At 43.2% G+C, this 13,756-nt stretch overlaps 1 protein-coding gene across 5 annotated transcripts in view; it reads left to right on the top strand.

The window, feature by feature from the left end:
* SCAPER (S-phase cyclin A associated protein in the ER) overlaps positions 1-13,756 on the top strand; it is a 597,115-nt gene that overhangs the window by 576,985 nt on the left and 6,374 nt on the right. The window lies entirely within an intron of this gene.

Raw genomic sequence — 13,756 nt, 5'->3', positions numbered from 1 at the left:
TAGGAGGTTTTATATAAGACCCTCATCAGTTACAGAAAGCCCATCACGATGGAATAGATATTGGTACAGCAGTCAGGACTGCTGGATCCTTTTACAGCTTTACAGCTGTTTGACCCTGGGTAAGTCACTGCCCTTCTCTGAGCTTTAGTTTCCTGTCTGTATAAAGAGTTAGCCTGGGTGCTCTGAAGAAGCCTTTCAGCTCTGATAGAGGAAGAATATATAATTATAAGATGAATTGGGAAGTCATGGCCAGACCAGCTGTCAGAACATGGTTCCCCAACTGTGGAGACCCTGTGAGAAACCTCTGCCTACAGGGTTCCTCTGTGGACCAAAACTTATAGAAGTACAGAGGATCCTCCCACCTCAGAATCTCTGGGCTGCCACTCAAAACACTTTTGACACAGCTGCCAAGGGGACTTTGAAGTATCAGTCTGGTTCTGGTCACCTGCCAGCTCCCCTTCCCAAAGGGGCATGCCTGGTTCACCTGGACATACCTGACAGGTGATAAACCTATTCTTGTCTGGAAGACAGTGAAGGAGAATCTCCACTCAGCACCTTGGGCTATAGAAGTGGGAGGGAAGGAGATGTCATACCCAAATAATTCTTTTATGTATGGGCAACTGCTAAACTGAAAACACACCACAGAAATAACTCAGAGGTGCATTGAGATTGTGTTAGGAAAAGAAACTGGAAAATGGCTCACATGAATCAATGTGAACATTTAATGGGCCTTAATTGGAACCTTATCCTACTATACTTAGAACAGAGAGATGAAAGCAGAAGAAATCTGAGAGACCATTTATTTCTCTTGAGAAAGCAGTAAACTGGAAACTCCAAAAAGATTTGATGACTATTATATTTTTATGATTAAATAAAATTGTCATAGACTAGTGCTGGAGAGCCCATAAATGTTCCGTGGAAAGTATCCATGCTTTTCTGGCAGCTATTAGGTTATGACCAGAAAACCTATCAGCCCGTGCGCTTCATTTATTAACCCTGCTGTTCTCATACCACCCAAAAGCTCCATGGTAAGGCAAGTTTGTCCTCAGTTCTCACAGGAAAGGTCCAAATGCAACTTAGAACCTTTGAATTTTAAGGCATTATTACATGCTGTCCATTCATCTACCCACCTCCCTGTGCCTCCATGCACATATCCCGTTAGTCTATAATGGACATAGTCTTTCGGGGGGGGAGGGAAGAGAGAATATGTATAAGAAATCAGTTCTCTTTTCTTAAATAAGCTAGATTAGAAAATCAGAATAGGTACTCATTGAGAATTTGGGGGTGGCATATTTTATGTGATGACTTTTTTCCTTTGTAAGAAAAAAGTATTATAAGCACCTTCTCTTTTTACCATGTTTAAATGTCTTACCTATGCAGGTATGGGCAGCACAGGATCATGATTGCCCATAGCAATGATATATGCTATGGATCATATTATGTCTGCAGGTTCACAGGCCTTCAGAGATCATCTATTCCAACTGCCCTCATTTCCAGAGAGGAGAAGGACTTACTCCAGGTCACTGGAACCAGGCCTCCTGATATATTATCCAGGGCTTTCTGTGACCAACCTTCCTCCCATCCTCAGCCCCAATGGTAAAAGAGACACAGATAATACAAATATACACAAAAAAATCCAAAATAAAGTAGTTTCTCAAATTTATGATGATATGGTGAGCCTGTGTAATTTACAAGGTTAGTGTTCTATAGACAGGGTTTTCTCAAATGTAAATTAAAATGGAAGCAGCACTTGTTGCCATCATCCCTGATTAGCTGTAGAGCCCATGACTTTTAGCTTAGCCAGGTCTTTGAGAAAATCTAGCCCAACTTTCTTGTGCTGTGTTTGAACAGAATTTAAAACATGCTTCACTTAAAAGGTAACTCTTCTCACAGAATAGACAATATGAAAGAAGGAAAAAGAGGCCCTAACACAGAACAGAAGACTGGAAGGTAACTCATTCTTGGAGAAATGCCAGTATTGTTAGCTTTTCGTCGCTATGAACATTCATCACTCATTCCTTTTCTCATTCATCAACTTTTACAAAATGCCCACACTGTATCAAACCATGTGCTAGGAGATGCAGAAATGAGCACAACCCAAACCTTGTCCTTATGACATCCACATCCAGGGGCAGTGCCTTCAGTGCTGAGATTGATTCCTTCCTTCAGCAGACATTTATTGAGTGCCTGCAGTGTGCCAGGCCCTGTTCCAGATATCCAGGATACAGTGGGAAGCAAAATAGACAAAGTCCCTGCCCTTAAGTTGCTGACATTCTTGGGGCTGGGGGAAATAATTAACAAACGTGGATCTATGCCAGAGGTTCCTCTTGAAACTGTTTCACAGTGGAGGTGGATGTTGGAGCTGATACCTGTAAGTGGAGTAGATCCTTAGGAGGTAGCAAGGTAGGAAAGACATTCTAGGTATTGGAAGGAACATTAGCAAAGGTATTGAGATGTAAAATGACCTGGCAGGTTCAGGGGACTGCAAGCTGTTTATTCTGACTGGAGCTCAGGATGTAGGAGACACAAGAGCTAAGACTAAAGAGGCAGGCAGGGTCCAGGTCAGGAGGGACCCAAGAACTTGAGGATTGATCCCCTCAGAGACAAGGACCCCCTAAATGTTACAAGCAGGAGAATGATATGCTCAGACTACGTCCCAAAGTCCCAAATGTGGAGAATGGTAGGTGGGCATCAGACTTCCACACTGAAGCCCTAGGGCTGTAGACAAGCGTCTCTGGTTCTGAAGCATTATTCTCCCCTGCAGGAATAGAATGATGTTTGAGGAGGGGAAAAGCCTTTTTTGCATCCTTCTGCTGTTGGTACCCAGCACAGCCTTTTCCCATAGGAAGCAGAGAGCAGCTGGTCAGGGGCCATCTCACTCAGTTTCCCTGGAGGGACACAGCAAAACAGCCATTCACCCCCTCACTACATGAGAAAAGCCCTTGTTTCTCTAGGATCACCTGGTTTCCAAAGCCTATAAAAGGCCAATCCCCCAACTACTGACTTTTTAGCTTCTTCTGGTGATCCTGGCTGCTTTCTTTCCTCTTTCCCTTCTTCCTTCTCTCTCATCCCTCCTCATCCTTGACACTTTGCTGGTGCTAGAGAGCAATGGATCCCTGGGACCACCAGGGAGAAGGCTGGTGCTTAAAGGGGCTACTTCCCATATGGTCTGCCAAGGTTGCTGTACTTAATCTCAGCTTGGAAATCATCTAATGGAAGAAGCAGATTTGGGAGGATAGGAATTTGTTTGCAGTGCTAGCCAAGGGACTCTTTGTGTTTCTCTGCTCTGATTTTGACTTGATCATGTATATGTATAGACTCTTCAAACTTTTCTCCTGAGATTTTAAAATAAAGCCACTTCTGTACCCTCCCTACCCTAACCCCAAGGCATCAGATTAAGCAAGGTGTGTGTTTGGGGCATGCCATATTCTTTATGGCACATAGAGGTCATTGGCCTCAAAGACCCTCTTGTCATATTGCTCCTGGGCCTGGTCTCCAGGTGTGACAAACTTGACAAGAGCAATGTGGACAGAGATGCTTGGCTCTTGCACTGGCCTAGCCTGGCCACTGCAGCTGCTGCCTTTTTACTGTAGCATTGTAGCAGGACCAGTTTTGTGGAGAGGAATGCAGCAACTACTTTGTTTCTGCTCTGCTAAAAAAATATTCTTTGTTCCAATGATTTACAAATTCTCTCTGCTGTCTTTTTTAATGAATTTAGATGTCTAGACACCTATTTTTGCCCCTGCTAGGGACACCTTGTCTCTGACAAGGGAAAAAGTAAAACAGGAATTCTTAGGCATAAAGAATTTGCCCTGGTGAAATTTAACTATTTACATTTCTGTCTGACTCCATATACCACTCACCCTACCACACCAACCAATGGAACTGGTTTGGCCTTAGGTTTTGACAGGTGCTTACAAAGCCAGCAGAAAGAATCTGCTTCTGCCTCACCCTGCCCCTCCTCTCTGTAGCACTGGCTGTTGGACCAGATAGGGTGCTGGCCAAAATACCCAGCTAACTGTTCTCACACATAGAAAAATGGTGTTATCTGAGTCCTTGAAGGCCCGGGATGGGTAGGCCCAGAGCTCTGGTGTGGTAGGTACAGGCTCCTTGGAGTAAGGATTTGGTCCTCAGTCATTCATTCCCCAGAGAGTTAATGAACACCTGTTTTCCAGGCACTGTGCTAGACACTATGCCAAATACTAGGAATACAGCAGTGAATATAGGGGGCTTAACCACTATCTTTACAGAGCAGACAGTCTTGAGACTGTTGAAACTGGGGATTCATAGCAGTCTGTCTTTGCCTAAACAACTGCTCTGGTATCTGGAGCAGGGCCATATGTGGTTCTGCCTTCTGGTCTGTGGCAGGCACAGGGCTGGGGTCCCAGTGATGTAAGTGTTTAGAAACTTGCCAGAGGGCCCCGTGGGGAACAAAGCAACTAATAAAAATAACGCAATATGGAGAGCTTTCTAAAACCACTGATGGAGTTCTCCTAAATAAGGAGAAAATGCAGGATCACTCTTAGGTCTTAGAAAAATCAGAAGAGGCAGAGTATAAGTAGGTAAAACAGAACTGGACCATTTTCTGTTGTTTCCTTGAATATAATGAGTTCTAGAGAGCTGGAAATTTTACTATAGGACATCATGATTTTATCTATTATGTATGTAGATTATATAATAGAGAGAGCAAGGACCAGGCGCAATGGCTCACACCTGTAATCCCAGCACTTTGGGAGGCTGAGGTGGGTACATCACAAGGTCAAGAGTTCAAAACCAGCCTGGCCAACATGGTGAAACCCCATCTCTACTAAGAATACAAAAATTAGCCAGGCGTGGTGGCATGTGTCTGTAATCCCAGCTACTCAGGAAGCTGAGGCAGGAGAATTGCTAGAACCCGGCAGGTGGAGGTTGCAGTGAGTGGAGATCGCACCACTGCACTCCAGCTTGGGTGACAGAGCAAGACTCCATCTCAAAAAAAAAAAAAAAGAGGGAGCAAGAAAGTACTACTTTATTTTTATATTATATTTTATTATTTAGTGTCATAGTTTGGTATGGTCAGGGAATAAACTATTCCCATATAAGTGAATTTTTCAAATGACCAAATTTACCTTTAAAAAACAATATGTGGGCTGAGCGCGATGGCCCATGCTTATAATCTCAGCACTTTGGGAGGCCGAGGCAGGTGGATCACCTGAGGTCAGGAGTTTGAGACCAGCCTGGCCAACATGGTGAAACCCCATCACTACTAAAAATACAAAATCAGCTGGGCATGGTGGCAGGCACCTGTAATCCCAGCTACTCAGGAGACTGAAGCAGGAGAATTGCCTGAACCTGGGAGGTGGAGGTTGCAGTGAACAGAGATTGCCATTGCACTCCAGCCTGGGTGAGAACAGTGACAGTCCATCTAAAAAAAAAAATGTGTTTAACATTAACTTTCCAGTCCCTTTTACAATATTATGACGTCTCCTTTCATCTTAAACCAATTATGCTGAATACATTATGTATTTTTGATGCCTTAAGAAATGAGTTCCTACTACGATGTTAAGGCACGTTATCATCATTATGTATGTGGAAGCAGATTTTTAAAGTGTAGCATACTAAGTAAGGATAATTGGTTATAACAAGATATTTTACTACAATACAGTAATGCTCTCTCAAGACCAACTGAAAAGGGTAGAGATACTTACTTTTACACCAAATGGTTCTAGGCAACTTTTTGAATTCTCATGTCTGCTTAAAATAATTTTAATTCTCACACCTTCACTTACTAATGTCAGCTGGTGCTTCTTCCTCTTGTCAATTTACTTAAACCAGCAGTGTCCTTTCTAAATGCTGATTTCATTCTACTCTAGGCCAGAAAGCCCAGTTCTATTAGACTTGCTTCTGAAATGTGACTTGGTAGATTGCGTTGGAGTTTGGAAGACTTTCTTGTAAGTAACTGGCATGGATTTTGTGGAAATACTGGGCACTCTGTGAAGGCAAGAATGTCTCTGATTTGTTCAGTATTCCATTCCCAGTGCCTCACACCATACTTGGCTAGAGTAGATGCTCAGCAAATATTTGATGAATGGACTAATCTCTCTGCTCAGAGGCCTGCTTGCTCCCTTTCAGGTTCTTGACTGAATTCCATGTGGTCACAGTTGGAGGAAAAGGTCCCTCTGGGTGAGGGAATCAGGCTGTTTTACATTTATACAACGTGATAGACTCCCCTTGGGCCTTCCTAGCCACTCCTTGGAATTTTATGGAGTGAATATGACAATTGTCATTTTACAAATGTGAAATCTGCAAACTCTTTCCAGGAGAATTTGCATTTTTAATCCAGATTCGTGACCACTCACTATCCCACTTTCCTTTCTTTCTTAAAATTTAAATTTTGGGTAATACTATACATGCAATACCAAGTAGTAATATTACAAATATATTTGACATGATAGCATTTGTTTCAAAAATATAAGACAAGTTTTGCAAGGCACTCAAAACTTGTCAAGGCTGCTCCAGAGGCATCCAAATAAATGGCCATCCTAAGATAGTGCTAATTTGAAGTCACATGTTCCAACAGTTCACTCCTGAGAATCTAGCCCCATCACCAACCCTTCCTCTCTTTCAAGTTCTTACATCTGACAATATGAGACAAACCCTTGGCACAGCCAGCACATAACCAAGAACTGGTTATTTGATATCAAGCCAAGAAGAGTATAGGTTTTTTGAAAAAAAGTCTTTTGTGTTAATCTGTCTGTGTCAGTTGGTTTGTCTATTTGAATGGCAGTATGTCATCCTCATCTTCATCCGGACTGGCAGAGCCATGCAAGAAGCTGGCTGGCAGCCAGTCATGGAAGTGAGTTCAGGCCTAGTGACAGAGAGCCCTTCTGCCCAGGAAGGAGTGGCCTCATGAGTCCAGTGGCCATAGATGGGCCTTTGAGGTGAGGAAGAAGCCAGCATTCGGAATAATAAGATTGCTAAGCCCAGCTCTGCCAATGACTAGCTGAAGGACCTGGGACAAGCTCTCTTGAACTTTCTGAGCATTAGTTTCCCCATTGTAAGGATATAGTCATCCATGTCTGCCCATTTCAGAGTTTAGAGACTTGGATAATGTAGGTAGAGGGGCTTTATAGCCTACTAAGTACCGTCTCTGCCAGTAAGAGGTTTTCTGCTGTGTTAACTGAGGTTTTGGCACAGCATTGTCCTGGAAGACTTTGAATTCCTTCATACCAAGTGAAACACCAGTGTTGCCTACACCTGAAAAAGTGGGAGGAGCTTTTCCAGAACTCTTCTTGTAACCAGACCAGGGATCCCTGAATTGGTCCCAGGATCCTGAGGATTCTAATCCTAATTTTCTTTTAGGGTAAGAGACAGCTTATCACAAAATATATTCTTCAGGGACTTGATGTGCAGACCTAAGGTAATGTAGACACCACTGAAGCCTTCAATCCAAAAAATGACATCTGTATTTCATGAGATGAGATGTGGTATGATTCTCCCCCAAGGCAAGGCACCAATTAGTCTGTTAACTAGGGGCCCCTTGTCACTTTATTTCATTCATTCCAGTAACTTTGAGGCCCTCCTTCTGTGCCTCGCCCCCAGCAGAGCAATGGAGGATTCAATACCAAAAACATAGTTCCTGCCCTTCTGGAACTTGGGATTCAGCTACATATACTTAGTTATGTGATAGTTGCTGCCATGTCTTTGGGTTGAAAAAGAAAGGCTGCAGGCCGGGCGCAGTGGCTCAAGCCTGTAATCCCAGCACTTTGGGAGGCCGAGACGGGCGGATCACGAGGTCAGGAGATCGAGACCATCCTGGCTAACACGGTGAAACCCCGTCTCTACTAAAAAATACAAAAAACTAGCCGGGCGAGGTGGCGGGCACCTGTAGTCCCAGCTACTCGGAGGCTGAGGCAGGAGAATGGCATAAACCCGGGAGGCGGAGCTTGCAGTGAGCTGAGATCCGGCCACTGCACTCCAACCCGGGCGACAGAGCGAGACTCCGTCTCAAAAAAAAAAGAAAGGCTGCCTTTGGCTGTGCTGCCTGGGAAGACTTACTGGGCTTAAGGATTTCCTTAAGTGCTTCAAGGGAAGCTCATCCTTGCCCTCAATCAGGAGTCCACAACACCAGCCTATTAGCTTTGGCTCTTCCTGCTCTGTTTTCAGGTTGACAAGTCTAACACAACGGCCTCAAAACACAGACATGCACAGTAAGTTAAGTCACTGTTTCTTTGTACCACTTACCTGTATTTCTTGGATCATGCTTTTCCTGGATTTTCTTTTCAGAGCTGTCAGAATACATTTCCTACTCTGACACTGCAAGATCCTGGCTGGCAGCCCCAGCACTGTTTGTACAGCTCTCTCCCATGCAGGCAGGGCCAGGGAGAGACCTCAGCAATGGCTTCCCAGGTGGCATGAAACTTGCTGATGAGTCCCAGCCAGAGAGTAGGGCCTGCCTCTGCCAGACCCTGTGCTCTGAAGAGTAGTCCTATGGAGAGATGGGGCTGGGGCAATGGGGGAGGGGGACAAGAGGATGGAAAGCATTTAGGAAGCCTCACACAGGGAGGGGGATTCTGATCCTGAAAGTGTGTGGAAGTCAGGTCTAGCAGGAGAAGACTCAGAGCAGCAGAACTGGTCAGCTAACCAAACATTCATAACTAACATTGTTCTGTACTTTACGGTCACAGACGCTATCTCATTGGATCCTCATCTAAATCCTGAAGGCTGCCATCTACCCTCATTTTATAAAGACTCTAAGGCTCAAATTAGTTAAGTGACTATAGCAGATCAGTGGGCAGAGCCAGACCTAGAGCCCGGGGCTGCCTAACACCAGCACTCTTGAGCTGTAGCTTCATGGCTTTTGGCCATTGAGAGACAATTGGCCCAGGAAAAGCCACTCAACTGACTCTGAAATGCACCTGCTTAGAAATGGTAGCCTTTTTTTTTTTTTTTTTGAGACGGAGTCTTGCTCTGTCGCCCAGGCTGGAGTGCAGTGGCCGGATCTCAGCTCACTGCAGGCTCTGCCTCCCGGGTTTACGCCATTCTCCTGCCTCAGCCTCCCGAGTAGCTGGGACTATAGGCGCCCGCCACCTCGCCCGGCTAGTTTTTTGTATTTTTTAGTAGAGATGGGGTTTTACCGTGTTAGCCAGGATGGTCTCGATCTCCTGACCTCATGATCCGCCCGTCTCTCCCTCCTAAAGTGCTGGGATTACAGGCTTGAGCCACCATGCCCGGCCCCAGAAATGGTAGCCTTTCTAATGGAACGTAATTCCGGCTGAGGTTGATGAGAAATGATGAGGATTGTGCTATGGAATGAACTACGTTCCCAAAATTCATGTGTTAAAACCCTAACCTGCAATGTAGTTGTATTTCGAGATAGGGCCTTTAGGAGGTAATTAAATGAGGTTGTAAGGGCGGTGCCCTAATCCAATATGACTGATGGCCTTTTAAAAGGAAAGAAGAGATCTCGCTCTCTAAATGCACTCACCAAGGAGAGACCATGTGAGCACATAGCAAGAAGGCAGCTGCAAACCAGGAAGGCCCTCACCAACCCCACCATGCTGGTTCCCTGATCTCAGACTTGCAGCCTCCAGAACTGTGGAAAATAAGTTTCTCTTGTTTAAGTGGCCTAGTCTATGGTATATTGTTATGGCAGTCCAAGCCAACTAAGATAGTTTTGTGTTGAATCTATGAGCTTCTTCCCTCCACCGAAAATTCACCTGCGGTTTCCAGGTGCCCACTAGCCCCTGCTTTGAAGACCGAAAGAGGAGCTGTGCACCCACTGTCTTCTTTCCAGAGAACGATCAGGAATAGCTCCAAGGAAGCCTTGAAGTACTCTCTCGTGTTTTCTGTTTAGTCAAAGAGTTGCCATATGATTTCTCCCAAATTCAAAATGTAGGAATATAATTTTCAGTGAGAAAGATTATATATATATTTACTGATTTATTTTTATATGTCTCCCATGTGTTTTTAAAATAGGGGGTACAAGTGTACTGTTACACAGACATATTGCATATTGATGAAGTCTGGGCTTTTAGTGTAACAATCACCTGAATAGTATACATTGTACCTATCAGGTAATTTCTCATTCCTCACTCTCCCGCCACTTTCCCACCTTTCCCTCCCATTTCTGTTCTTTCACTCTATATGTTCACATGTACACAGTATTTAGCTCCCACTTACAGGCAAAAACATGTGGTATTTGACTTTCTGAGTATTTCGCTTAAGATAATGGCCTGCAGATCCATCCATGTTGCTGCAAAAGACATGATTTCTTTTTTTTTGTTTTGTTTTATGGCTGAGTAGTATTTTATGGTGTATTTATATATGCACATACATACCTCGCTTTCTTTACCCAGTCATCTATTGATGGACATTTAGGTTGGTCCATCTCTTTGCTATTGTGAATAGTGCTGTCATAAACATACAAGTGTGAGTGTCTTTTCTATATGATGATTTATTTTCCTTTGGGTAGATATCCAGGTGGTAGTTCTGTTTTCGGTTGAGAAACCTCCTACTGTTTTCCATAGAAGTTGTACTAATTTACATTCCCACCAACAGCGTACCAGCATTTTCTTTTTTCTGTATCCCCACTGACATCTGTTATTCTTTGACTTTTTAATAATAGCCATTCTGATTGTTGTAAGATGGTATCTCATTGTGGTTTTAATTTGCATTCATCTGATGATTAGTGATGTTAAGCATTTTTTCATATGCTTGTTGGCCATTTGTATGTCAGAAATAATATATTTAAAGATCCAGCATTCTGGGTCATATTCTCATTCTTAATTGGGTACTTGGTGACACCAGTGTATACACTTTGTGAAAACTGAGCTATTCACCTAAGCGAGGTAGGTGAGTGGCCATAGGGGTGTGTGTGTGTGTCATCAATAAAAAGGTTACTTCTTTTTAAATTCACCACCTTAAAACCCAGAGCAATGGAGCAATTTGCCCAGGGTCACAAAGCCAGTCGGTAAATAAATACAAGAACCCAGATCTCCTAGCTCTTTAGTTAGCACCTCTTTAAGAATCACATCCAAGAACAAGGTTCAATTTCAATGTCTTTTGATCTGAATATTGTTGGAAATTCCGTTGATTTCCTCAGTGCCCTACTCTGCATCTGAAGGTGGACATCATATTTGAAAGACTGCTTCTCATTATTATTGAGGCCATGCATGCTCCCTACTTGCTCTCTCTGATGGGTGTGGCCATCAAAGAAATCTACAGGTAGTCCATTCTCTGCTGTTGGTGCAGTGCTCTGCAAAGAGTCTCTGTAGGAAGCCCCTTTATGTTTGTGTTGGCCTTGTGTACTCTGAAAGGTGAGGTAGGTGGCTGGTCAGGCTCACGGTGGTGCTTGCCTTAGGACTTATGGGCAGCCCTTTGTCTGGACAAAGGTGACAAACCAACAATTATTGACTTAGTAACAGCTCCATAAGTAAGGCAAATGGAGAGAACACCATAGTATAAATCTGAGATGTCTCTTAATTATGCATATTTTGTTCATTGAGCAAGACTCTCATATCCCATGATGACTCTACTGACTTTGGAAAGCTCAAGCAGTGCAAGTGACATTTTACCACCTAAGGCTTAAGAGTGAATGGTGGAATGAAATAAAACTGAGCCCTGCCCTCATCTCCCCATCTATCAAAAAGCCCCTCAGACAACCCTCTCAAGACAACCCTACTCAAAACGCCGATCATCAAGGTCAGGCTGTTTGCATTCCCAGCCCTGCCCCCTGCCGCAAAGGGTAGTGCTTAGTCCAATTCAGCTGACAGTTCATCTGTGCTCATGACATCAGACTGCCACCCTCTGTACCACAAGCCCACCTAAATTAGCCCACTGAGTGTTAGTGCTGAGGGCTGGCCCCTTCCTGAACCTCCTGATCCTGTCTCCACAATGTCTAAAATGTGGTTGGAAAAACAGCATAGACTAGATGTCCCTTTCTGGCTCATAACCAAGTCATGGGGTGGTAGGGTTGGGAGTTCTTATCAGTCCTAGTAAACTCCTTACCTGTAGCCTGGTTAACTCCTGTCATAGGTGGTCCAATGGGTAAAACTCCTTAGAACTCCAAGGTAACCAAACTGCCTACATCCATTTGCATCTTCTGCGGTCCAGGGATTTAAAAGTAATGGCTTCTGGCAAGTCATCTCACTGCACTGTTGGTCATCTCTGTAAACGGCAGCTGATAACTAGCTCTGTTCCTTGAGGGAACCAACAGGTCCCTAAGGGGCTCTGCCTCACCCCAGTGAGGTTCAGGAGCCCAAATGGAGTAAGTTCCATTTAAGCTCTTCATGTTCTGCGCTGATATGCCAGGAACTAGGAGTTGTCTTTAACATTGTACCTGTGCCAGCCAGACTGGCTAGTATAATATCTTTTCAATTAGCAAATCTTCCAATAATAGCGTTTTAACAATGAAGTTCTAAAGAAAAAACTTGTTCTTAATTTTTGTCCAAGGAAGGGAAAAAAAGAAGACTTCTAATAATCATATCATCATAAATTCTAATGTGGTGACCATTTGGCTGTGTTACAAAATTTGTAGCTAATAGTTAAAATAAAGATTTAAGTAAATGCTTATATCAATAAAGTAAATGACAGGGCATATTCTTCTCAGCCAGAGTCAGAAATGGCAGCACATAGCCATGTGCTGAATTGTCACACAGTGCAAGTCTTTAAAATTCCTTCTGGATTTGGAGGTATTAACAAGTCCCTATCAACAGTCTCTAAAGGCTTTTGATGTCATTTTAGCTATTGAACGAAAATATGTGAACTATTACTTTGTTGATTTTGTTCTTAAACTAAACTGCATTATCATCTGAGAGTGTGTTCTTAAAGTATTGTTAAAAGTACTTTGAAAACTTGTAAATCCCTGTAATTTATGTTTCTCCTGCCTCTGCTGTTTCATTCTGTCCTTCTGGTTTTAATTTGAATGTAGCCCTGTCTGGGTGTGTACCTGTAAAATTGTTTTTCCAAGTACAATTTACAGTTCTGACCTTAGGTTTACAGTGTTCCTAATCTTCTAGGAGCTTCCTCGTATACCACGAAGTGGGCTTTGGGTCACCCAGCTCTTTCATATTAGAACTCTCTAATCAAGGTTACTTGAAACAGATCTAATTTTGACCTTTCTTACTATCATGGAGGCCTAGGGAGTAAATTAAGAAGGCTTCCCTGCAAGCCCATTCGTTGCATTGCCCTATTTCTTTAAATGTACACAGTTGTAAACTTAGACTGTTTCAAGACAACAGTCTCATTTATCTAAACAGTTCTTTTAGACTCAGTGGCACTGATGGAAACAAAGATAAGAAGTATAGATTGGACAAAGGGTCTTTTGGAGCCTGTAACTTTTTCTGAAACTGTTCCCATTTTCCTTAGAATTAGCTTTTCTTTCTTGGACCTACCTGCATACAGAATAGATCTATCTGCATTGAGTGTATTCAGTGAGCTAAGTTAGGGGAAGACTGCAGTGGGCAGGGCCTTACTTTCTTGTGAGTGAGCTCTTTGCAGGTTTTAAGGAATATGACTACTCTGCTTTAAGGGGGCATGGGGAGCACTTTGTTAAAGCAGTGTGCATTCTGAATCCATTTCACAGGCGTCCTTAACTCTGTGGCAACTACACCTTTCATCATGGATTATAATAACTTTTAAATGAGTGCAAAACTTTCAGGATCTTTTCCTTAAGTTGGGAAATGAGATTTTTTTTTTTTTTTTTTTTCTGTTGTTTTCAAGTATCACTTAAATTAAGCTCTGTTATGGAGTTAGGAGTCTTTTTCTTTACACTACT

This window comes from Piliocolobus tephrosceles, chromosome 6 (assembly GCF_002776525.5).
Source record: "Piliocolobus tephrosceles isolate RC106 chromosome 6, ASM277652v3, whole genome shotgun sequence".
NCBI lineage: Eukaryota > Metazoa > Chordata > Mammalia > Primates > Cercopithecidae > Piliocolobus > Piliocolobus tephrosceles.
This window is presented reverse-complemented; position numbering and strand designations above follow the sequence as displayed.